This window comes from Cottoperca gobio, chromosome 11 (assembly GCF_900634415.1).
Source record: "Cottoperca gobio chromosome 11, fCotGob3.1, whole genome shotgun sequence".
NCBI lineage: Eukaryota > Metazoa > Chordata > Actinopteri > Perciformes > Bovichtidae > Cottoperca > Cottoperca gobio.
In genome coordinates this window covers 3,197,983-3,225,522 of record NC_041365.1, presented here as the reverse complement: position 1 = coordinate 3,225,522, position 27,540 = coordinate 3,197,983, and the positions used below count along the sequence as shown (strand labels likewise).

General features: G+C 41.6%; 1 protein-coding gene across 1 annotated transcript in view; it reads left to right on the top strand.

Moving 5' to 3' along the window:
- The first annotated feature begins 3,846 nt into the window (after positions 1-3,846).
- Positions 3,847-27,540, top strand: part of adgrb2 (adhesion G protein-coupled receptor B2) — a 196,611-nt gene continuing 172,917 nt past the window's right edge. The window contains 1 exon segment of the mRNA XM_029442629.1: positions 3,847-4,340. The gene's annotated coding sequence lies outside the window, so the exon portion shown is untranslated.

Here is a 27,540-nt window from a genome sequence, read left to right as displayed (position 1 = left end):
AAATCGGTGAGTTCTGCGGTACGGTTGGAAGATTGTTGCAGATGCAGATGAGTCTTTGAGAATAAAGCCACAACTTGAATATTGTCAGAGTCACGTGGAAGACAATTTCATATGCTATTTAAAACTGAGCAAAGAAGATGCTGCGTTTGTGAACTTACACTTCGGAAATGCGATGAAAAGAATGAAAGTGTTTTTTCATATCCATATTTCAGTTCTTTGTTTTCAAGACGAAGAAAATATAGTGCAGAACTTTAAAAAGTCCCTTTGGTTTAATAGAATGGAATCAATATATTTTACAAAGAAGTTCAATCTCTGTGCTGTCCTGGAACTGGCTAAATCAACACCATTGTGTGTGTGTGTGTGTGTGTGTGTGTGTGTGTGTGTGTGTGTGTGTGTGTGTGTGTGTGTGTGTGTGTGTGTCTGAGTCTGAGTCTGAGTCTGAGTCTGACTGTCTTTCTGTCCATCTGTCTATGCCTAAATGTGTGTAAAAAGGCTCAAAATCGCCTTCCATGTCTCTCTGAGATACTAAAAGAGCTCTCCATGGTGCTGAAATCTTCTGAGGGTATTGTGTGTGAGAGTACTCCTCTATGTGTGTGTGTGTGTGTGTGTGTGTGTGTGTGTGCGTGGGTCTCACTAAAAGCATGATCTCTAAGCTTCGGGGAGCTCTCCAGGGTGCTGAAATCGCAACAAACTTGGCATACTCTGTATTCCTTTCCGTCGTCCAACTTTCATTATGTCCCTCCTCTAGCTTCCCTTTCACTCTTTATTTTGAGTGACAAGGTCACAGAAGGTTGCCACTATAACCATGAAGGATCATTAATTTATATAGACCAATATCATAGTTAGTCCAATGTCTCAGAGGGCTTTACAGACCAACAACATTAATGGTTCTCAATCCAGCCCAAGTTCTCTGAGAAGGACAATGAACTATAGTAGGGCTATGATAGGCCTAATACTAAACTAGAATGGCATTTGTAGAGCGCAAAACTTCTGCCAAAGTCAATGATGCATTCACATGCTCCTAGGATGGTCCCACTTCCAGAGTTGGGAAGTTGTTTCTTCTGACTTTGGTATGTTCATGAGCTTGAAGTTTTTATATGGAAACAACATGGATGCGACACTGAAGTTGTCTTTTATTGCTCAGAGCGTTTAAACTACATGTTGGTCGCTGTTTCAGAGTTGTTCAAATTAGGCGGCGATTCACATGAATTTTCCTATTCATGAAGTCATTTTTCAGATCCTCCCAACACCACGTGAATGTACCACAAATGCCCTATTTTGCAATGTTAAGGAAAGTGAAATATTATTTGTGTATCAGCCTTGTGATTGGGTTCCGCTCCAAAATGTGTGGGTTTCTTCCTCGGCAGATGCTACACACTTCCACTAAGTTTCATGAACATAGGGCCAATAGCTTTTCCAAAATCCTGCTGACAAACAAACCAAGATGAAACATTACCTTCTTTGCGGAGGTAACTAGTAAATTCAGTCCAAGGAATAGGTCCAATGAAATCAGACCACGAGGAGCACTCATATTTTAAAAGAGTCCCATATGAACAAATGTATGAGGTTAGAAATCATTTTTGAACATTGTGCTGTAAACATACTAGACCAAATCCAACATCTGGCGGTGGATTGACAGCGAGATTGAGTCGGCAGTGCAGAGGTACATGCGTGTAGTTCCTGCCAACCATCCCCGTTATAAAAGCACTGGGAAACATTCATAGTCCTGACAAGAATTTTGCAAAATACGCCGCTGTAGTTGATGAAAAATCTCCTTTCCCAGTAATGCTACTATACTGGACATTTAGTGCGGAGAGGAGACGAACGTCTGAGCATTATCTGTAGTGTGCCTTCCATTAGAGGAGTTAACCTTATCAGAATTCCTTTTCCAATTATTCATTGGAAATGATAAATTCTAAAGAAATATTTCTGGCAGTCAGTAAGTGAATTAAAGGTGGCAAGTGGACGGTTTTTCATCAATACATGTAGCCGCAGTATTAGTTGTGATAGCATATTCGAATGCTAATAAATGAGCATGATTATTACAGTCGCAGGCAGTCTCCCTTTTGATCTGCTTTGTGCTTTCATTTCGTCCAATTTGGGAAGCCACAAATTTGATTCTCTGCAGAATGCTCTCAGGCGAAGAGAAAAAATGTTCATGGAAAGTCACACACGAGAGTTGTACAGTAGGGGGAAAATCAGCATTGGCAAATCTTTTAACACTGGTACATGCAGGAAAAACCCTAGTTTCTCTTTAAAAATAGTAAGCAGAGAAAAGACACCAACTTATTCTGACATTATAGATACTACAGTATTAATCAGACACACAATATTATCATTCAACAATTAAAAATGTATGTATTTAATGCAACTCAATCAACTGATGCTACTCTTTAAGTCCTGCAGCAAATAAGTAGCATATTTTAAAAAAATACAAAGATTAAAAAAAAAAATAGAAATCTAGCTCGGGTCTATTTACATATTAATTAATATGTGTAGATACAAACTAAAAATCTAGCTGCCTATAAAGTTACATAGAGTGTAGGAATAGAGGTACTTTTAAGGCAGTACCTGCAGGTTTCATAGTTAAAACATGGGCTCTGACGTGTTGTAATCTGGCACACACAGTCCCGTGATAGCGTCTATTTTCTCTGTATCTTCTGCCGCTGTGTTCCCTGAGCCTGACAGTGAGCAATTTTCAAATCTGGGTTGTGAAAGTCCACACTGGACTTCAGAGATACAGACTTAATTTAATTTCATCACAGCGTTCCTCTGTCTTTCTTTTTCTTTTGACTGCAAACGTAGCACCTAGTTGTTGTCTGTTCATTTAAAAAAAGAAAAAAGAAACTTCAATGTATACACATTATTTCATCCTCGGTGATGTAACTAGTGATGAAGTCTTAGAGTTAGAGTAATTTAAAAACTATAATTGATACAAAACCAGCACTTTCACTGATCTGTATGCAAATATATGCTGCAAGATACCTCATAATCTAAACACATCATCTGCTGTATAGAGGATGCCTGTTATATAAGTACGAATCTGAAGCATTAAGATTAAGGTGGGATAATTGCATGTTTGCATGAATTGGATTTTTAACTTCATCCAGGGTTGCAGAGTTGATACTGAAATCATAAATGGAGCTAAATCTCTTCTACATTTTAGAATAGTTCTGGCAGAGGGCCGGAAGAGCTAACAAGGACATCTGTTAGCAATATAAAAACAACATTAAATTAACTATAAGCACTGAGATGTGGGGGGGATTAGTTTTCAGTCACAACTATGTAAATACATTCATATTTGCTTTAATGGACTAACAGTGATATTACTATACACTGATAAATACTGCAGAGGAAGCCTGGCTGTAACAGACTGATGACAAACAAACGGGAAAACGTGGCCCATTACAAATAAGTGGTAAAGTAAAGAGTACTTTGCATTTGCACTTTCTGTATATGGTAACTGCACGTGCTGACGTCACTACGGGCGATGGCAGTGGAGGAAGAGTTCCGTTGTGAACGCGCCTGACGGATCCCCGGCGGAGGGCAGCGAGGGCGCGCATCTCTGTCCTCCGCTTGTGAAGCGACTGCAGGGGAGCCAGATGCCCGACTGTGAGCCGCAGCCTGTGGATACATATCCCAAATGCCAGAGCAGGCGAGAGCCACAGACACCCTCTGACAGGAAAGAAGAGAGAATAGGGGCAGTAAACAGAGTAAGAATTGTGTTTTATTTTTAAATATATGTTTCCTTTTGCCTCCCTTGTTGTCTCTGTTACAACCTCTGCTTCAAATGAAGAGCTTCCTTGGACTTGGAGTACCGGGTATCAGTAGAAAAAAAAGCCGTTATCCCACTCAGCCCCTGCTGCTGTGGTTCTGCTGCCTGTGAGCGCGTCCTCTCATTGCACTGGAATATACAGCGTGCCTATATGCGCAAAACCATGGAGATTATATGACGTGGATTTATTTTTTGAACAAAACTGGACATCTACAAAAGCGACGTTCCCTCTTCCTTTAATTCATTTTGCATTGCTTTTGTTTGCGTTCATCTGTTCCGTTCTTTTGTTTGATCTATGGCTACTTTGTGATTTCATGTCCTTAGCGATCCTTCCTTATTTTCATTTTCACTTGCACTTCTTTTTTGGTCCGTTTTGGAGACGCAGAAGTGGGATGCCTCGCAGAGAACATTTGTGGGGAGAAGAATCCGCGCATCAGCGAGGGTGAATGAATGATAGTCTCCCTCTCCATTTGAGACGTGCCATGGATGGGAAACTTAATTTGTATCCACGGAACCGATCGGGGAATAGCCGTCGCATCAAATAACTACTGCTGACAGCGATCAGGTAATGCATCTCATATATTTCACTCAACATTTCTGTGGACTGATTTTTGCGCCATGCAGCCTACTCCAGAATGCCTTGCAGTCTGCCGGCTTATTTATTTATTAATTTGATTCTTGACATCCTTGTGTAAAGATCACATTGTATAAGTGTAGTCCAGTTTTCTTATTACGCATAGAGTCTTAGATTGCAAAGGAAACAGGACCCTCATTTTCGCCAGTTTCGCTGTTTCAAGACTGAAGTATATCGGCAGTTATCCGCCGATGTGTGATCTGTAAACCTGTAGGGTACGGGAGTACCGGTCACAGAAGATTGCCCAAATACATTTCAGCAGTTGAATTACAGCCCATTAGTTGAGCACAGGTGGACAGCAGTAGCCTCCTGCATTCTGAATCTCTCAGTGAGGGACACAGGGAGCTGTATGATTGCCTCTAAAGCCGCTGGCAGACCTGTAACTTTGCGCAGTGGCCAAAAAGACACACACTCACGCACACACAGCACATTGTGCGCACATAGCCTGCACATACACTTTTATTTTCACCTTTCATACTGACTCGCCTCTCTCAACACATTCACATGCTCACGTCCGCCGCCCCCAATCACGCACACACGCACAATGATGGTGTTCTCTTCCCTCTTGTGGGGGTTATCCACGATGCCATTTTGAGTTTAGAATAACATTTCTAAATCGGAGCTGCTCCACCCGCACCGGAGCTTCTTTAATAGTGCCTGGGAATGATTCTCGGCACGAGGATGTCTCCTCCGTGGCCTGGTTCACGTATATAGCATTAGGTTACAGTGCTGTTTCCGATGTTTTTTCTCGCCTGTGTGCCTGGGTGAGTGGGTGCCTTCTGCCGCTGAATGCTAAAGAGCCAGGATGTGCCAAAGACGCCAGTGAGTGTGCACTGGGGATTGAAAGAGGGGGCTGCTTGACTTACATCCGAACTGGCAGCTCACGACGTAACAGAAAGCCCTTTGAAAGCTACCTGATCACGCACTGAGGTCCGATTTATTTGTGTGCGCCTCTGACTATGAAGTGCGTCTGCCGCAGTGCCGCTACTTGGTACCTGCTCACAGTCTATCCTGTGTTATTTTTAGTAGTATGACAAGTATGTGAGTTTTTTTTATTGTTATATCGAATCTAAGAAAACGGTTCCTCAGATGCTGGACATCAGATTGCTCCGGTGACGCTGAACGGGAATGACAACCGGGACGCACAACGGGAGTGCAAAGAAGCTTCTGAGCCCCCCCCTCCCCTGTCTCACTTTTTCAACCCATCTGTTGAGCATGCAGTGTGTGCGCCCTCTCAGCACGCACCTCAAAACAAACTCGCTACTACCTTACCCCCTTAAATAATGGGATATAACACACATGGCAGCAACGACCTCGATGATGGTGTTACCCAAATAGCCATCTGTGGCATGTTGAACAATTTCCTTCAATATCCCACCTATTCCACCACTGAGTCAAGCCAGACTCTGCAACAGCAGCCGGTGAATGAACTGGTGTAGGCTCTTTAACAGGGACACTGATTCATGAGCAGTGACTGTCTGAGCTTCTGAGTTCTTTGCACCATTTAGGGTTTGGATTAGCTGGTCATATAAAGTGTAGTGTTGCTCCTATTGTGAAGTGTTTAATGGCTTTTTATGAAAAACAAAATCACAAAAACTCTATACATTATGATCACATTAAAGGAACACTTGACTTTTCCTTTGGGAGAGCTTTCTGTACTGCACCCCCCCCCCCCCCCCCCCCCCCCCCCCCTTTAATGTGAGCTGTGAATAACCATAACATTGCCTCTTTTTCTTTAATTTATTTTTTAATGCAGTGAGTAATGTATTTTGTTTTATTTCGCCCGGCTTCTGTCGGAACTAATGCAGCCGGCAGGGCCGTCTCCCCTTTTAGCAGAGATGAGCAAACCACGGATGATGGCTGATGAGGTAGATGAGAGAGAAGGCTCCTTCTTACACACTGCTGTGTAGAGGGCAAAAGGTGGTCAGGGTCATTGGTTTAGTGAGTCTCTGAGTCTAATATAGTATCAGTATCAAAACCTCCGAGCCTACTTATAGTATCCATTCAGGCGATCTGTCTTATGTTCATTCTGAGAACATGTGAAGAGGTGAATAATTTGCTCAGATTATCGGTTCTCAAACCTGCATTTCTTATGTTTTTGGGCTTACAGATACAATTCTGAGCTTGTTCTGCTCTTATGATTATATAATAAGAAACACTAAGTCAAATGTTGACTCATTTTGGTTGATGGTGTGTGACACAACTTGCCACCCAGTAATTGCCCATGGAAATCATACCTGCGCTAACTTTCCTGTGGAGTTTGATACTTATTTCTTACCTGGGTGTTCCTGTAGTAAAATAGTACAATATTTAGTTTTACACTATTCAATCTGCTTTAATTGCTACTTCATGCTTTAATTAAAAACATAAAAAGCCATCCAACCCATTTCACCCAGTTTTAGAAAAAAAAAAACCCTAGTGGTATTTAACGAGATAGATTATGTTTTTATTTGAGCAGATTTCAAGAAGTTTTAGGGGCTTTCTGCGTAAAACAAACACACTAAGAATACATTTAAAGTCAGATCTAAATCAATAAATCTACTGCAAGAATGAGCATGAAAACTGATCTAATTTATATACGTCTCTTAGCGATGCTGACTGGAATGGAGGCTTGGTGTTGGTGTCTCCAAGATCCAGCAACCAAGACCTGGAACAGTAGAGAATCTCTACTGTTCCAGCTGACTATATACAGTATACCTGTATATCTATACTATAGATATACAGGTATACTGTATATAGCTGACTATATACAGTATACCTGTATATCTATAGTATAGATATACAGGTATACTGTATATAGTCAGCGAGGTAGATGAGGTACATGATAAGACAGATCAGTCACAGAAAGAATATTTGCCGATGGGATTCCTGTCGGTGTGAATGTCAGGGTGACACCCAGAACAGATCCAGATGCAGCACCATGGACAGCGGCAAAGTTACATTTGAGAAATTGATCGCAACATGTTTTAAAAGAAATAATATCTGAGTTACTGTTGACATTGTGCTCTGTGGGTTATCCAAAGTCAGGGGGAATATTATTTTGGGAAAAAAAGAGTATTGCTGTTCACATTTTTTAAATATAATCTTTTTTAATAGTGTGAAAACTCCATTCAACTTTATTGAATATGGGGTGGCAGAACTCAATACCAGGTCAAATAAAACCAAAACAAGTCATGTGGCTAGATATCATTATTGCGAAGTGAGAAAATGTGTTTTTCTGTATTATTATACATTATTATTATATTTTTAAATGACTGTTAGGGACCGGTCGAGTATATACTAAACTTTAAAAGATATACTAGCAAAGACTTTTCCAAAGTTAATCATTGACATCTATGTGTCAGACCAATTCGATATATGTATATATATAAATACTGTCCAGAATCTGTAAATCATTCTAGTTGAAAACAAACCTCATTGAGCTCGTTGACTACAACGTTCCATGCCTACGAGAATAGTGCTAGCGTTACTTCTTTTGCAGCACCACGGTGCCAGTTTTCACATCTGTGAGGGTGCAGATCTGCCATCTTTTTGTTTGTGTTTTTTCTTTTGTTTCGCTTGGAGTCGGTCCAGAAGCGAAGCCCTCCGCTTTGGGTTTGTGTGTTCACTGCCAATCTGGCCGAGGCCAATGTCCGCGGACATCTCCAGAGATCTCCCTTAACAAGAGCCTCCTTCCGGGGGAGTTGCTTGTGATTCCAGGCTGGATTTTCGAAATGAGATCAAGCGGCTTTTTTTTAGTCAGACGCTTGATTCTTGTGGCGCTACCACAGAATGATATGTTGGCAAGATAAAGAAGCCTTGTATGTAACTACACAGTTGTACAAGAGCTGAGCAGTGGAGCAAGGTGTCATGCAATGTTTTCTTTATTCAGGCGTAGAGAGTTGTCCTTTTTGGGTCCTTGGAGTTGAATATCTGAATGTTGCACGAAGGACTCCTCGCTTGAAATTGAATACACACATAATGTACATCCTTAGATATTGACTGTGAAGGAAACCTCATGGCTGTCAGATTTTTTTAAAAGCAACACATTTATTTACAGAATGAAGTTATGAAACGGGTCTATTTTGACTGAAGCACGGCAGGAAGGTTAAATGGGACAGAGAAATGAGAGTGCACGTAATAACTGCTTTATCATTGAACGATCGTCTGAGCAGCTGCTGGATGACCTCGTGACACACATCAGCTGAAGATGCATGAAAAGCACCCAGATCTGTGGCAGTTTTATAAGACCTGTAAATGTGATCCTAATAACATCTTCAATATCCGTCCACATGTCATGCACTAATGGTGGCAATGCTAAATCTTTCTCCTCTCTCTCTCTCTCTCTCTCACACACACACACACACACACACACACACACACACACACATGCCGTACACCTCCGTCTCACCTATCTCTCTATTTCACATCCTACTTTCACTCAGGAAACTCTGATGGGCAAATGTGCAAGAGCATATATTAACACACACACACACACACACACACACACACGGTGGGAGGGTGAAAAGTACGTAAAGGGATAGTGGCACGTGTGTGTGTGTGTGTGTGTGTGTGTGTGTGTGTGTGTGCACATGCATGCTTTCTAAAGAGTGCATATGGAGCAGGGGCCAGGCGACAGCTTGGTCTTGCCTGGATCACTGCACCCTGGCTGGGCCATTGTTCCCCCCTTACACACACAAACACACACTTCCTCCCCTTCCCTGGCCTTTCCTAACAAGCTTCCTGCTCTCTACTCCTCCATCTCTTTTCCTTCTATTCTATAACTGTTCATCCATCTTATTGTTTTCCTAGTAATATATTATCCTAATTTCTTGGGTTTCAAATTGTCAAATTGTTTGAAATGGTCAAGTCAGTGACTAGATATGATTATCTGTGAGAGCACTGCAATCCTAAGGCCCAGGTTGATGTTTTATCTTAAGTTGGGTATGGTTATCTTCAGTGTGGTTGGTCGGGCGAGCCTGTTCCAGTAGCGTGCATCGACAACAAGGCTTAAGACTTTTCATCGCCAGATCTCTGCACATCAACCATCACCGGTCAAGGCCATCGCTTAGCAATGAGATGGAAAGGGAGGAACAAAAAAGAAAATTAACATGTTTGCCAACACGATGCTGGAATAAACAGCAGGGCGTTCCTTATCATTGTAATACCTGGGTGCAGCGCAAACATTGCTCTTCTAGGTTGACAGCGCCCGAGAGTCTATTCTATTTATTCTTTTGGTTGTAAGGTTTATTTGCATTTGTTGTATTTATTTAGGATATTTTAATATTTATTTTCACATTCCAATTCCAATGTCTGAATATTCTTTAGAATTAAAAGTCCAGTTGCTGTTTGAAAAGAGTGTACTTACATTATTGTTGCTATTACATTAACATTATCTTAAAATGACAATAATATTGTTTATCGCAATTATTTCTGGGGCAATAACCGGCCCAAAAAAAAAATATTTATGGTGACAGGCCGGCATGAAATATGATGTCTGGGTTCAGAGACATGAATATAGCAATATGCATATGAAGAGGCTTAGTAGAGAAAAGTAAAAAAGGATCAGAGGTGAAAGATTTTCAAAGGACAAGTATCTACTTTCTTCCTCTGCTCTCCTCAGTGTCATATATGGTGCCCTCCTACTTCCTATGCTCTGCCATGCTCCATTTGAAGTCACAGATGCCTCTGTCACTGGGGCGGCATTCATTTGGCGCGGCCCCGAGTGACTGTGTCAATATTTGCAGTGAGTGCCATTTTGTTTTGGGGTGCTCTATAAGCATGACTGGGCTTGGTGGAGACTAAGGCTAAAGGAAAATCAACAGGAAACAAAAAAACAACAGCAAAAGAAAAACCCCGACCTTATAGACTCGCTCTCTACAATGAATTAAGCCTTTTGGCAAGGAAAGTGAAAGGATGGGGGCCTCCTTGGGAATAGACAGGTTGGGGTTGCATGAGGGGGGAGGGGAGGAGAAAACAAAACAAATTAATTGTCTTGAATTGCAGGGATAATTCACATCTCTGATTAATATTGATCTCACGGGGGATAAGATACTGCCACAGTACAAGCATAGAGAACAGTTCATTCAATGAGATTTTGTGTTAATAATTCTCTCTGTGCAAAGACGAACGGGAGTTTTTTGCCGGGCAATGACTGAGCAATTTGAGGTTGTAACTTGGATCAGTGTGTTCGCATGTGTGTGTGTGTGTGTGTGTGTGTGTGTTTACGCACGCTCCTGTTGGTGACTGACTGCGTCCCAGCAGTAATATTTGCCTTTTTATGTAATGTTTTTCATAATGTGTGGCCCTTGGGGATGGAGAAAGAGCAAGAGCTGGCAGATTGTATTGATTCAGAGCATCTAAAGCTGCTGTTTTATAGTGCACAACAGGAAGGGCCTGTGAGGTTCGCCTTAGTCTACGTGTTTTCATGATTGCTTTTTTTCTTTGGTTGCATTTCAGCAACTTACTGAACAAGTCTTTTCATTTCCGTCCCATCTCTATGCCTCTCTCTCGTATTGTTGCTCTTGTTTGTCTCTCTTTGCCGTAGTCATAACATCTCCGTGCACCTCCAAAACAACTCTTTCTCTATTTTCTTTTTGCTTACTCCTATTATGGAATGGAAGATGTCGACACTCCCCACACATTCACAGAAACACACGTAGATGTGCGACCCGTCCGCCAGCTCACACACAAGCAGGCGGCTGGTTCCACCGCAGTGTTCAGAGGGCGCAGACTCATCTGCCTCAGCACATTGGCCTCGTCATCAGCAGAGTGCCCTGCTGTGACACCCATCGGCCTCTATTACGGCTCCTAGAGGAGGACGCTTTGTGTTTGTGGGCCAACCAGTGGAATGCTTTGCTTTGCCGAAGCAGATGGAAGAAGCCTGGACTCCTTTGTGGTGTGATCTAATAAGATGTGATGTGTGCGTGTGCGTGTGCGTGTGCGTGTGCGTGTGCGTGTGCGTGTGTGTGTGCGTCGTGTTGCAAGTGCAGACTTGGTAACTAAAAGTGCTTTCAGTGGGAAACGGTTAAATATCACAAAAGTGGAACCTACTGCAGGGTTTTATTTTGAAAAAAAAAAAAAAAAAAAGCATTGCATCTGTGTCACTACAATTGATAACTCCTCACCATAGAAGGTATATAAGAAGTGGACAAAGTCATCGTGACATCCCCTATTGGTTTGTGAATTGCGGTTTTGAAGCCTTGAGTTTGGCCTTTTGGTCGTCACCATCTTGTTTTTTTTTTGGCCATAGTGTTACAGGCAACAAAAAGTAACACGATTGTCTTTAGTTAAGAACAGCTGGAGGCTGAAAAAAATATTTTTGGCAACCAAAAATTTATAATTAACGAACCCTTGTTGAGAGCGACTTGTCATTCACAGATTAGCCATGTCCCAAAACATACGCTGCTTAAATGGTACCAAATTTTACAAAATGAACATTGTGCTGTATTGAAAAAGACTAAATTAAGTAAAAAGTAGGATCAATTTCTCATCGAATTCTATACAATCCGACTTCTTCTTTACACCAGAGGAGTCACCCCCTGCTGGATATTAGAATTTGTTCTGCTTGCCTGTTTGAATAAAGGTTAGGACAAAAAAACACCTGCCAGGCTCTCAGGGAGTTATATGCTGTTATTTGTATGTGCTGCTAGATTTCATGTTTCATTAGTTCTGTGTGATATGTGTGTACATTAATGCATGTGCGATTATCTGTTTCTCTGTGTGAGTCCTTATATTTGTTTGCACTCCGAGGCCAATATGCATCCTTCAATGTCTAATTCCTAAATTGTGTTGAACTTGAGTAATACAGAGTGAGAAAAATAAGAGAGAGAGACAGTCAAAGACTCTATTGTAATATCTTTAGACTGCACTGAGAAAGCTGCATGCAAATGTTGCTCTCCACAGTGGATACAAGTCTGCATATATTAATGAAGTAATTCTTGATACTGTTAAACAGACTCATTCACAGAGCGAAGGAGACTTGAGGTCAGTAAAGAAAAACAATGGCAGCATCCAAAAGAGTACTCCGCCAATTAAACACTGCACTCCTAAAACATTGTCGGACTCACAATGGACTGTTTATAAAAAAGTAAGAAAGAAAAAAAGAGCACAATTGATGTAGCTATACTTGTGATATTGTTATTTTGAATTCCACTCACTCCTCTTCCCTGTCAAAACCTGGCACAAAACATTTTGTCACAGGTATCTGGAACATTATTTTACTTTATGATCAAAACAACTCATTTTTACACTTTGCAAAGTCATCCCGTGGGCCGGATAGGACCCTCTGGCGGGCCGGTTTTGGCCCCCGGGCCACATGTTTCGACCCCTGCTCTAACCTGAAGCAGAAACGAGCAGCAGACGTCTGATAAACTCACTTCTTCTCACTTCTTCTCACTTCTTTATAACTCCACAAACAGCCAGGAGAGAAAGGAACATATTTTACTCCACAAATGTCCAAGTTTGTAAGCTGGTAAAAGTCTTGGTAGGAAATATCTGCACTTGAATGCAAAAAATGATTTGTAACATGGTTTACAAATCATTTTTTGCATTCAAGTGCAGATATTTCCTACCAAGACTTTTACCAGCTTACAAAATTGGACAATATTTTAAAGATCTATCGAGCACATTTAAATGTTAGTGTTGAAAACAAATTGCATTCTTTGTTTCCAAAATACCCCCAAGGCTGCACTACGTCCAAATCCACCTCCAAATATTACAACCCAACGTATTTCATTGGTAAAGCCGGTCAAAAACTGTTCACAGCCTTGGAGAACTGCTTCAGAAAAGACGAGGAGAGCAAAAAATAATGCATATGCCAACTTCAATCTTCTTCTGGAGAACTTCAATCCTCAACTCTTTAAAGAGGGCCTGGACCTTGACTGAGTGTTGTGCAGACTGGCATCGAGTGCAGCGGTGTGATGTGTGGAGTTGCTTTCTTTTGAATGTCGTGCTGTCTCTCTCGCTCCCTTTTTAAGTGCATTTGATTGCTCATGTGCATTTGTAGTCTGAGTCTCTTCGCCGACATCAAGTGCATGTGTCCCCGCTGTACACGACGGTACAGATGTTAGCTTTGAAAACACAAAGCGACTGATTGTGTGACACATCAGATGGACCCATTTCACAACTTCCCAAAGAGCTCCAGTTGTTTTCTCATATTTCCCTTTAGACCGTCATCTTTTGCTGCTGTCTCTGTACATTCATCAAGTGGAGTCACAAGCTTCTCTGCAGCGTGAGGTTATCTTTGTCCCAGTTCTTGCAGAAAATCTGTGCTTCTGTGAGCATCTTTCTGTACTTAGTACGCCACCTTTTTAAAATTCCGCTATGTGCTGTATAATACAACTGAGGGGCAGCATTCATCACCTTTGCTATGGAGCAGGACTGGAGCAGGTTTTCTCCCAGCATGAGTGGAGAGCAAGTGGGGAGCAGCACATATAAATCCAACGGCAGCTGGGAAGGGAGAGAATAAAGAGGGTTGTGAGTGGGGAGGAACTGCTACTATTGCACTCTGCTCACAAACCATAGGATTATGTGTGCCGAGTTAAATGGAATTTAATGGTGAATTTATTCATTCAGGTGGTGTGGCGTCATTATCGGTCACATGATTTGCTTCGGTGTCCCTTTAATAACAATAGCAGGCTTTACTAACAATAAGCTTGGAGACATTGGTTGTTTTTGTGACGCAAGTGCAGATAATGTGTTTACTGAGTTTCATAGGAAATGGTCTCGGCAAGTAAAGGTTTATTAAAACTTTAAACTTCAATTAAAGCACGAGTGGCCGTTTTTTTTAATAAGGTCCTTTAATAATTGACCATCTCCAGCGAAGCCGAGCATATTTATGGACAAGGAAAACAATAAGGTTGCAGAGAAAAAAACAAAAACCTTTGCAAAGTAAATCGGGTTAAAGCGCTGCAACTTTAAATGTCTAGAAATGAGTTACCGCAGTTAATAACATGACTCGGATTTTTCATGGAGTACCACAGAGAAATGCAGGTCTTCACAGAGTCGGACTGTGGTCCCTTCACGGATGCCTCGTTTAATTTACCGCCTACCCGCTAAACATCACGACCAGAGCAGAGGCTGTGTCGTAACGTGGCCCTCCCGCTACCATCGCAGCAATTAGACAGGTAGATGAAATGAGAGTGTTGCAGAGGCCAAAGATTTAATTAAACTTGGAGTAAGAGGCCACTGGGCCCCTATGAAGTAACACCCTAGTCGCACACTGTGTGAAGGCATCGCCACAACGGCCCAAGTGTGTGCTCTGCATCAATATGGTTTATCTGCACTGTCTACACGTGTGGACATAGATTGTACAAATTTGGACGAGTAGCGCGTAGTTTAGAAATGGGGCGAGTAATTGATATACAAGTAGTCGTATTGTGGGTGAAGTATTCCTTTTAACAGCACTTTTATAATGGATAAAGCTTTATTTACTTTTAATATCTTCAACTAATCATAATCTGCATTGTGAACAGCTGCCACAGAAAGCACAGTGATACCTCAAAACTAGCACACACACACACACACACACACACACACTCACTCCATAAACATGCAGCGGGAGGTTTGACGGACAGGCAGGATTTGACACTGAAAGAGTACGCCGTAGGAGTAGCTCGACATTTTTTCGAAATATTGGCTCGCTCTCTGAAATGGAGAAAAACAAAATGATTGTGCGTTGTTGCAGAGCAGGAGTTAGGCTAACCTCAGTATATTTTATTTATAGATTAGAGGCAGGGGGAAACTGATAGCCTGGCTCTGTTTTAAGGTGAAATAATATGCCTGCCTCTAAAGCTGTCTTATTCACACCATGTGTCCTATTGGTTTAACACATACACAGACAGAAATGGATTACATAGAGATGGATAGATTTTAGGAGGTAGAACATGTTGAAACTTCTCAAAGCTTCTGTGGATTCAGAAGGATATATGGGAATTGGTAGATAGATAAAGGATATGGTTATCACAATAATTGCCCTAACGTATTCATCTGCAAGTTGCAGCTCTATGAAGGTGTGTGTTTCCTTTCTGGCCAATTGTCAAAAAAAGAAGGTGTGGTAGTGAGAGTGGCCTAAAACAAAAAGGTGCATAACTTCTAAAACGGATTCGCACACCATGACAAAACCCATGAAGCGTTTGTGGCAGTCAGGGTGTGTGAGGTTGTGTGTGAATGCATACATGTGGTGGTTTGGTTTGCAGTGAATGGAGACTTTAAAAGACCAGAGGGATTTGTTTGTTTGGCCGATTGTAAAGCTAAAGCTGCTTGGCCAAAATGTGCTAGTGCTCACTGGAAGCTAACACGGCCGCACAATGCAATTTGAGTCGTTAATCATTCGGCTTTCCTTTTCTAAACTTGTAAAGAGTCTTGCAACAACCTCATACGACCAAAGAGTTAGCTATTCTGGGAATACAACACAGGCTGATTTTCCCTGACCTGATGTTTTTTTTGTATGCATATCTCCAGTTAAGCCCCGACGAACGATCATGAAGCATCTTCTTAAACAGCAGATGGCACATTTAGAGCTTTCCATGTATGTGGATGATTGGAATTCTGTTTGTTTTTTCTGAACCCCACTACGAAACATGTCTCATGGTAATGCTTCTCAAAAATAACTATAATTTAATCGGGAATACATCCAATTTTTTTTTTCATTTCGCATCCAGACTGTGCTTAATCTCCTCCATAACATGGTGCTTTGTCTTTATTGCTTGTTTGTCTGATCCACTGTGCGAATGTTATTTATTTTTATGATAATTGTAGCGCGCACACACACACACACACACGTACATTTCACCATCTCTAGAGCGCGTACTGTATCGCAGCAGTCGTTGCCACTCATCAGATTTAGCGTCACATCTTCTCCCTGATGTTTACTGTGTTCTCAGCTCAGGCTTTACATACCGAACAGATAACTTCCCTCCAGAGTGGGACCCTGACTCGGCAGGAACACAACTGCATGTTCCTTTCTATGTTGAATTAGTACTTTCCTCCTGAGCGTTGCGCTATGTGCATAGTCAAACACACACGCCATGGTTCCCACTCAGCAGCAACACATACAACATACACACAGTGTGACACATGGAATCTTGTCCTATTACAATTACAGCAGATACCCTTTTCCAAGAACACTTCCTCAGCGCTGCCTTTCTCCAGAGGAGCTCCCTGTCGCTATTTCATTTTTCCTCGCTGATTGGGACTCGCAGGGGCACTTAGTGTAACCCTCTGATTCCAACAATGAAGTGTGTGAAAGTAGATGTGCAATAAAATACAGAGTAAACAGGATGGATCCGTGTAGTTCAAGTGCTTGGTATTCTCACATTAAATGCATTATCCACTTTAAACCTGACAGTAAGACGTTTTAACTCAATTTGTGTTCGCGGATATAGCCGATTTACCAGAATAATCTCAAACTGAATCTCTCTTTAGATACACAAGGAGTGTTTAAGTACACTTGCAGCCTGGTCACTACACATGGACATTAAAACCAGCCATTAGTACCATATGACTGTCTCTATATGTGTGCTCTAGTGAAGAAGAAAATCCCCGGTGATGCTTTGATAGGTTTTATTGCTCGCTGCCTGGCAGCGTTTTAATTCCCCTTGCGGTTCCAGTATCAAAGCAGCCCAATCTCCTCTCACCACACCATCAGCACCTTTCTCCCGGACCCAATTTAGCCGGTGATCCTAAATCTAGCACGCTAGAGACTCAAGAGATTCAGAACAGTGCTCCTGGTGGAATAGCACCCCCGGTACCTTCAAGGAAAAGACCGCCTCAGAATGTAATTAGATGCTGCCAATCTCTCGCAATCACTTGGGAAATGGGGCTAGAAGGTCTCTTCATGGAGACATTTTCTGCGCGCACGTATCCTTTTGGAAGTAGAGCAGAACTCACTCTCAACCCAGCGTGTTAAACATCAAAGTATCTTGTTAAAATGCCCCATTGTTGTGAGTGTCCCCCGTTGGATCTGATCTCATTTACTAAATGATGCTTTGTTAAACTTGCACGTCTTGTAAAACAAATGCATAACATTCGCTACGCTGCCAGGCTTTCTATAATTAGGAGAGCGGGGGTTATTTGCTTGCACACAAAAGTGTTCATCTGTTGGGAATATTGAAGACGGAGGGTCATTAAATATAACACCTCTTCTGAATTGCTTATTTTACAACTAAATTAATATCACGGAGTCCAGTATATATTTTCTAAAGTGATAATATCATCAAGTAACCAACTAGAGTCATGTTATACTTTCCCAACAGATATGAGGCCCGGTATGATTATCGGTAAATTATAGTAGCTGATGGTGTTTTAAATCCTGACTTAAATGTGGTTTAAATCCTATAGAGCTTAAGATATGATGAGAATGTAGCTTATAGGGCTCTTGCCTCTACTAAATCTATTTCCAAAGTCATTCCCATGCTTAGCGCTGCCATTAAGGCTTTTTAGGGTATGGCAAATATACGAAATATGAATCGCTATTAATGCCCTGGAAGATTAACCTGTAAAGCACTAAACCTGTACGACGTTCTCGTGCTGTAGAAACATGGGAGACATTAGAGGAAGTGTACGCACACACACACTGCTAATGCTGTGAACACATACTGTAGAAGGACTGACGACACCACGATGTACATAATGTGGTCTGTTCTCCCTCAAGGTTAAATGGTTGTAAATACCTATCGAGCGAACGAGAGTGCAGGTCTGATCACATGAACGATCGCGTGTGTTTCAGTGTGTCGGTCTCACTGTGGATTTGCCTATGTGAGCGTGCATGCAAGAGCCTGGCAGCGAAGCGACGGGACTCTTTCTCTGCCTCTTTCCCGCCTGTATCCCAATATCTACTCAGCTTCACACAGTTACAGGATTACATTTACCAACGTGTGTGTGTCTGTGTGTCTGTGTGTCTATGTGTGTGTGTGTGTGTGTGTGTGTGATGTACGTACTGAAGGGCCGACTGGTGTGAGAGCTACTGTCAGAGCTGGACAGCAGAAGGTGGCGCAGGAATAAGAGGTTACTGGCATTATTAACCCCTCACTGGGCTGAGTGGTGCAGGCAATTACAACCAGTCATGTGGCTGTCACATTGCCAGAGGGAGACAGCTCTAATACACACATACACACACACACACACACACACACACACACACACAAACACAAGAAGTCGCCTATCACATTCTTTGCTTTAATTACTTTAATCAAAGGTTGATGATAAATAGTTTGGTGCCGTTATTATTATATGACTTGTAATAATAGGATCATATTCACGGAGTTAATTGCCGATATTTAAGAAGTCGGCGACGACGCTGAAAATAAATTAAAGGCCGAGAAACATGAGCATTCTTGACATTTAAACAAAATTATTAGGAGGACAAAGTAAGGCACACAGTAGCGGAAAGTCATTTCAACGACACTCCATCACAGTTTGACCTTCAAAATATGTATTGTATGCTTAAACTCGTGGCTTGTTGACACGTTAGACAATGTTATCATAACCAATAGAAATGATGACAGAAACTATGATAAACTAGAAGGCACTTGGAGAGCGCAGACCTCTGCTAAGGCCGTTTCCAAACGTGTAAAGATAATGTGTGTCTCCGCCCCAGTGATTCGGATCAGCTTCACATTTCTAAGGGTTCTTCCTCGGCCTTTGCTTCACCCTTTCCTCAAGTTTAATACAAATTGGGCAGATAGTTGTACCTTAATCCTGCTGACAATCTAACAAACCCAACCGAAAACATAACCTTCTTCTAAATCACAAATGTGGAAGAAGAAGAAGAAGAAGAAGAAGAAGAAGAAGAAGAAGAAGAAGAAGAAGAAGAAGAAGAAGAAGAAGAAGAAGAAGAAGAAGAAGAAGAAGAAGAAGAAGAAGAAGAAGAAGAAGAAGAAGAAACAGTACACACAATGCACCAACACTAGGGTTTCTAACATATTTTGTATTCATCAGCAAATCAACAGCAAACTATACTTGCAAGTAAAATATGCAACATGCAGTTAAATATGCAGGAGCTGTGGCAGTAAACCCTATCATTATGTTACTTTATTATTATTACTAATGCATTACTTTGTTAGAAGATTTTTAAAATAATAGTTTGTGGAAAGTGAAATCTTAGCTGACTAATAAATGTCGTGGAGTTAAATGTGTTATGTTTCTGTCTGAAATGTTGTCCTGTATTAGGTAGCTGGGTACACTTTCCTCTGTTTGCAGCCGCCTCGTACGCTGCTTCCCCTCCTCACCCCTGTTCTTGTCGTGCAAACACTCCGACCACAGCGACTCTCTCCTCCTCGCGTTCTATTTCAGGCTGTTAAGCTGCTGAGCACGAACAAACCTGTTCACAGCCGTACAGTATATCTGATCAAATCGATACCTATTTCTCTCTCTCGCACATTTTCTTTCCTTTCCCCCCCACCCAGTCACCGACTGCGGTTAGCCCTGATGGGATGATTGGAAGATGATACATCCACGGGGTCTCTCGCTCGTCTCTATGAGATAGATAGATTAGCACAGGGGTGGGGGGGGCGGAGAGTGAGATCAGTGAGAGGGCTTTGCCATGCTGCACTGCAATAAGGTGTTAGCAGATCCATCAGTGTAGCACGCTTAGTGGAAGCCAACCCAAGCTTACAGGACTTGCTTGTGCCATGCGATGTAACTCCACCGTCTCCGTTTCCCTCCACGCCCCCCGTTAATGCCTCATGGGGCCAATAAGAGAACAAATTGGGATAACACAACAAATAAACAGTAATTTCCCAACTTTTGCCTCCACCAGATTTTCACAAGTGTCCATTTTCATATCTTTGCTTTCCATTATATTTCTTTGGCCAGACTTAAAGCTGTATTTGCATCTCCCATGAGAGCTTCACCTTTCTTCTGTTGATCGAGTCTTCCCTCCCGCCCCGCGATATGTTCCTCTCTCTCAGTGTGGAGGAAGGTTTGTTATTATCTGGATGCAGAGCATGAGGTGTACAGAATGATTCCGTTAGTTTTTGTGTGTTGTGACCCGAGGAGGTCAGTCTGCTCCATCTCTGTCCAGATGTCTTTGTTTTCCCTCTTCCTCTACCGTCTCGCCGCCCGCTTTCTTCGGCTGCGTGTTGATGCCTTTTGCGCTCGCTCGTGTCCTGTTAGTTTAAGGAAAATGTGAGGAGCCACAGTTATTTCATTAGTACAGCGGGTCCCATCGCAGTACACCGAGAAAACACACATAAACACACTCAACTCCGCCATTATTCATGACTCAGCAGAAGGCCAGCAGGGTGTGAGCGTATGAGAGGATGTTTGCTGCTTTTGTTTTTGCTCTTTTATCAACATCTAAGGCCTTCCCATTGAACTCTTGTCTTCACACACGTACCTCTGTGTATAGCTGTCCATTCCTATTACTTGTACCTGTGTCAGTCCCCTACTAGATCTCATCCTATGCTGTACTATGCTCACTTAAAGGTGTTGTTCCCTCTCTGAAGCTTGCTTACATTAGAAGTTTGTTTTCCTCTCTTTTTTGGTCTTACCTGGCATAAAATATTTTTTCATTTTTGCAGGCCTGCTGCTATGGTAACTAGCTGGCTATCATTGAAAATCCTGTTTTTTTCTGTGCGAGAGAGAGAGAGAGAGAGAGAGAGAGAGAGAGAGAGAGAGAGAGAGAGAGAGAGAGAGAGAGAGAGAGCCCGCAAACACACACTCACATACTTGTTGTCTTTCTGTCCATCTCAATGTCTTCAAACGTCGGCTGGGAAACCAAATTTCCAATTCGATATCTATCTGTTTTTAGACTCCCACACACGCATTCATTAGATTAGTTTGCCTTCCAGGGAAACTGGTTGGCTACTTCTGCAGCTAACAGGCGGTGCATGTAAAGGTCAACTAACTCAACTAAAACTTTTTAAAACATATATCCAAATGATGAGGATAATAAAAAGCCAAATAGGGTTATAAATTGGTTTGATGTTTGTACTATATTAGTTGGTTGGTATATTTACAACAATCAGTAGGCTAAGTTACATCAGTTCTTACGATTGAGAGTTTGTGAAAAGTACTTATAAATAATTAAAAGTAATGAGTACGCAGCTGAAATAGTTAACTAGCTAAAAGTAATGGATTACCTATTGACATTCTTAGCTAAAAGTAACAAATAGGGAGCTGAAATGGTGAGCTGAAATAGCTAGAAGTAACACAGTTAAGTAGATACATAAATACAAAACTATAGATAGCATAAGCAGTTGAAATTGCATAATTTCATAAGCCTTTAAAACTGTTAAAAGCCTGAAAGCATCGGCTAAACAGTTGAAATAGTTCTCTCAAAGTGACGGATAAATGGTTGAAACATCCAGTTCATCCAGTTTAAATGTAATTAAATGAACCTACACATTGTCACTTCCTTAAAATATATATTCAACAACCAAAATACTTTTCAAGTTTTACCATTCGACTGCTAACTAGATAGCCATTGTGCAGATAACCGCGTCCGTGCCCCTTCTCTCTCCCGCTCCTCCTCCAGCTCTGTCGCGAAAGCTCTCCCTCGATCTCGCCTCGTGTTCCCTAACTTTACATTTTTTATTTTGCCGAGTGACTCAGTTCCAGCTTTGTGGATTCAATCATCACTTATTTATGAGAAGCCCTTAAATGTACTCCATTTCTGGAGGCGCGGTGCTGAAAGAGATTTGTTTTTTCTATCCCACTCATCCATTCTGCGTTTTTTATCTTTGTTGGCACTCACCCTCCCCGTCTCATTTCCATCCGACTTATATTCATCTGAGGGTCCTCTAAGGGAACTAATGACACGACTGAAGCATGAACCCAATCAGGGCTGAGCTCTGATAGGCTGACAAACACATCCCTGCTGGTGCTTGGTCGGAGCTTTGATTGACACCCTCTCATAAGCTCGAGTATAAAACGAGTCCACATTAAACGGATTTGTAGCCTTCATTCGCGGGAAACAGATTGTTGCTCTCATTCCCAGTACATAATGATTCATAAATGTCAGTTATGGTTATGATCAAAATGGTTGTGATGGATCATTTTAGTCTCTTGTCAGTAAATGAAAACCCTTTTCTTTTTTTTTGGGTTCCTCTTGGCTCGCTTGGGTGCTGGGGATCCGATTCATCAGGGTAATGGCCCCCTTAAGGCAGAAAACGTCAATTTAATGAGATACATAGCTTATCTACATATGGCCACTAACTCTTAAAGGCCTGTGTTTTTCAAGAAACCATATCGCAATAACACTTCGGCAATAAAAGGACGACCATGTATCCAGAATGAAGAATTGTTAGTTGCTGGTGGTTGCTGATGAGAAAATGGGAGTAGGTATGGATTACAGTTAGAGGAATGTGCTCTTTGCATAAGTAGCTGTTATTCTGAGCAGTATCAGGAGGAATTAGTTCCAACATTGTAATCATTAAAAACAAAACAGTAACCCTTTTGACATAAACAGTGTTCAATGTCAGCATAATCCTTTTTATTAAAGGCTGAAGTGTAACGCAGTTAACCGTTAGCCTAACCACTGTGTGTGCGTGTGTGTGTGTGTGTGTGTGTGTGTGTGTGTGTGTGTGTGTGTTTTTTAGTGAGTTTTATCAATCTGTATCTTTTTTTTAATTAGATTTCTTTACCAACTGCAACAGCGTGTAGCTGGTATTGTTTTCACCTGATGCGTCTGTGTGTGTGTGTGTGTGTGTGTGTGTGTGTGTGTGTGTGTGTTGTGTGTTTGTGTGTGTTTGTGTGTGTGTGTGTGTGTGTGTGTGTGTGTGTGTGTGTGTGCCATCCTGGTGTGATCATATCACAAGATAGTCTGTCGTTTGTTCTAGATTTACCTTCCGCCTCTTGGGTTGGAGTGTGTATTTCCTTCATGTTTGCAGACTATCCCCTAGTTTTTTATCAATTGTCTGTATGATTGTTCCTCCATCATATCATTTGACTTTTTTTCCAATATATATCCACCCTCTTTTTTTACCGTAGCCTCTTTGCTGTTTGAAAGTCACAATTTCTTTTTTTTATTTTACTATTCATTCCTGCCAGTAAAATCCGAGTTCAGCCTCGGCCAGCGAGTAATGAATTATGGCTGTAATATCTTTCACTGGCTGACAGCCAAATCTCTTCTCAATACACTCTTTAAAGGTGTGTGTGTGTGTGTGTGTGTGTGTGTGTGTGTGTGTGTGTGTGTGTGTGTGTGTGCGTATGTGTGTGTTTGCTTTTTAAGTGGAATAATCTCTCATAACAATCTCTGTCTGCGTCCTGGAAGGATGTTCCATCATATGCATGCACATTGCAATAGAAAGTGCACTGTCATGTTCCTGCACAGCCATGATTACTGGATAAACCTGTTCCCCACATCTCAGCCGGTCTTTGATCAGTCGTCCCCGAATGTAAGTAAATGTGACGGATGACAATTTGATACATATGGTTCAAACACCTGACTATGTCCGTCTTGCAATCGCAGGTGATACGATTGCTTCGGATCAGAATCTCAGAACCAAATTCATAATCGAGTGTCTCGACCGATCTGAATGTCCACTCTTTGACGAGGCCCTCACTCTTTTAGCTGACTTTAATTCTTTATATCCACCATAAACCCAGACACTCTGCAAATCATCTTGGCAACCAGGCAAGCTCTTATACAGTGTGAAATATGTGCTGGGCTGCTGCTCTTTTTGGCAGATGTCTAAAATAACTAAGCCTAATTGGAGGGAAAAGGCCAATCTCACAGTGGGTACTTAAGTCATTCGGCTCTAGATCTGAACACATGCAGAGTGTTTGGCCAGAGAGGGCTATAATGCACTCTGCTTTCATCTATAACACTGGCATCATTTAATGTAATATCTCAAACAGGAGGAGTGAGATGCTGTATGCATTTATGCATGTTTGCATGTGGGAACGCATCCACGTTTGTGTCAATGGAAATGCGTAGGAAAACGCAACCAACTGGAACTTCCTTGTGTGAGCTAACGGGAGAACAAGACAGATTAATTATGTTTTCCTCCATAGACATTCTACACAGGGCTTTAAACATGAATAAACACTGACAACAGTATCATTTGCCCCGTCAATTATTCGCTAGACACATGTTTCTGCTGGGTTAACGATTGTGACGTGTGAGTGTCATTCATGTGGACACGCAACACATCGTCGGTCCACGGGGTTTTGTTCCTGCGATTTGTGCTTTGTTTAGTGCAAAAGATCAATTTCCCTTTGATATTGTCGCCACATGAGTATTGTCCGTGTGTGCGCAATGTCTGACTCCATGTGTCTTTTTAATTTATTTTAGCATTTGCATGTGGGTTGCTGCTCAACCATTAAAGCACAGATTTTTCCTCCCTGGAGTTGAGAGTCTGGCACTATGACCAAGAGCATGCGCAGCAGTCATTGTACTACAACAATGATAAGGAGAGTGTGGGAAGAACACAGCGTCTGATTTGGCTGTAGTGCTGCCTTCTGTCTGATCTTCAGCTAAAAAGGCCCTAACTCCTACAACAGGCTTACAACCCCTCGCTAATCCCCCTTCTGACTCATTTTACTGCAGTTTGAAGCTCTCTCTTTAAATCTAATGTTTGCTCGCCGCCGTGCACACACACACACACACACACACACACACACACACACACACACACACACATGAATGCATGAAGTCTCTGAATAACAAAACCCTTCAGTTGAAATGGAAATGTCTCGCTGGACCGGTAAATTGCACTGTGAGAAATATCTTTAGCCAAATGTTCGCACACAGGCACAAGCAGAGACACAAGTAGACACTGCAAATCCATTTTGTGATTTTGTGTTTAATTATAAGTGTGTGGATGTTAGCCACCCGTGACCTCCATTACAGACAGTTCTTTTTGTTTTGTTTTCTTTCAGCTTGTGTTAAATGTTGTCTTGTTTCTGAGCACAATGCTTTGCATGAAGAGAGGGAAAAAAAAAGAGGACCTCAATGGATGTTCCCAATATGCATAGCACACACACACACGCACACACACACACACACACACACACACACACACACACACACACACACACACACACACACACACACACACACACACACACACACACACGTACTCAAACCTAACAATACTGATACATTCCTTCACATATACGTCATGTTGTCTGCTTCTTTTCTTTGTTTCTTTCTTTATGCAGACCAAATTGAAAATAGTGTCTTTTTAGAGTGAGAGTGGCTGTCGAAAGGTTTTCGGGGGACAGGAAGTAACCCCTCCCCTCGACAGAAGGCCTTTGTGTCATTATTAAAGATTAATGTTTTTTACGAGCACCGCAGGAATTAGCATTAGTGACGGTTTTAGTGTCAAAGGCTTGTTTTAGCGCTGTCACTCGCGTCCGCCTCCCTCAAATGAGACAACTTAATATCATAGCTCTAATAATACCACCTCATCTCAGTGCCAAAATAGCAGATCACAGTCACGGGTTTAGTGGTCGGGGCAGAAATATAAAATCTTTCACGCTGCGCCCTAATGGTATTCATAGGAAGTTAAAGCTACTTATACTTGTGTCTGTTTCATATTTGATTAGCACAATTGCCCCTTGATTACCGTGGTGTGCCCCGAATTTAAATGGATTCTCTCTTTACCACACCTGGTTTTGGATAACAATAAGAAGCAGCAGTGGACTTTTCTGTTTTTTACGGTGATTTTGACAGCTTTAAGCTAAATATACGTATTTATGCATATGTCACGTCAAAGAAAGAAGCTCTTATTTAACCGTAGCTTTCATTTTAAATCAGTAGTGCACAATAGTTATCCAGCTCTGTGTGGTATGCATATGTCTCTGAGAGGTCCCTGCACTGAATATGATGCAGAATATTCACATGAAAACTCTCCAGCAGTTCGCTCTGATATATTGTCCTTCCTCCATTGTGGCGGGGCAGCTACACTCTCCATCTTCATTGCCCTATGGAATTGCGTTGACCGGTCACATGTGAATGGGCTGAGAATATGATTATGGAGAGATGCCATGCAGAACATATCACTGTCTCCCCATTCAGAACCATTAGACTCTGTACTCGAACAATATTTCAGCCACCCTTTAAGCCCAGGGATTCTTTATATATATATATATATATATATATATATATATATATATATATATGATCCAACTACCTTTATTCATCAGACAGGAGTTAAATGTCAGTGATTCTAACTGTAATTTGTGTGCTCTCAGCCTCGTGACACACGTGCTTAAACCCAGATACGAGTACACAGCCTCCTATGCTGCGTGTAAGATAAATGTGTGTAATAGCTCCGTGATTAGGGCGGGCTTATCACCAGGATGTATGGACCATTTAGGCCCCCATTACAGAAATGAATACATTGTGGATTCAGTGAGCGAAGCAGCCATTGTAATCTTTAGACTACAATGATATGTTTGAGAGTTTAAAGGGTGGCTCATTGGCAGATGAGTCATAAATCTGCATTCCTAGGTATGTTGGACGAAGTCAAATGGATTTTGTGTAATGATCAAGGAGTTGCTTGTATTGTCTACAAGTCACAGTATTAGCAGTAGCAGAGTGTTGGCTTAACTGTGCAGCTCTAGCTGTTTAGCAGCTTTTAGCTTACTTTTCTGGATCATATTTAGAGTATAATTGAGTCTTAGTAGCTTCATAAACTGCTGTTTCCAGTAAAAAAAAAAAAATAACCAAACAGTGCTAAATGGCAGGCAAAGTTAGCAACTAACTTGAGAACATAGTATAGCATCTAGCAAGTTAAAGATACAGATATTTTAGTTTAGCAACTTTCACATTGATATCTGTTTCACTACTCTGTTGTATATTGTATAATAACGACTTTGTAAAGGTTAATTATTGGGTCAGTTTCAGTGAAAGACCAAACGATTTGCTTAATTTGCCAAGTAGATTAAATTTGCACTTAAAACAGCGTCTCAGGACGGCACCTCCTCTCAAGGAGGGTAGGCAGTGCTTTCTTTCCTTTTATAGAGAACAAAAAAGTCATCCCACCAAACACTGTTCCCCCTTGTTCTCTCGAAACTCCGCCGGGGTGCGTTCCATCTAATTTCCACCCTTGTTTATTTCTAATTGTTAACTAATGAATTATTCTCGCTTCCTCTTTAAACATACATAACTAATGTACAGTAAGACAGCTCCTGCTTAGCAAGGAAAAGCCATTACACAAACAGCAGAGAACTGAAATGAGCTTTGAGCTGGGGAGGCTTT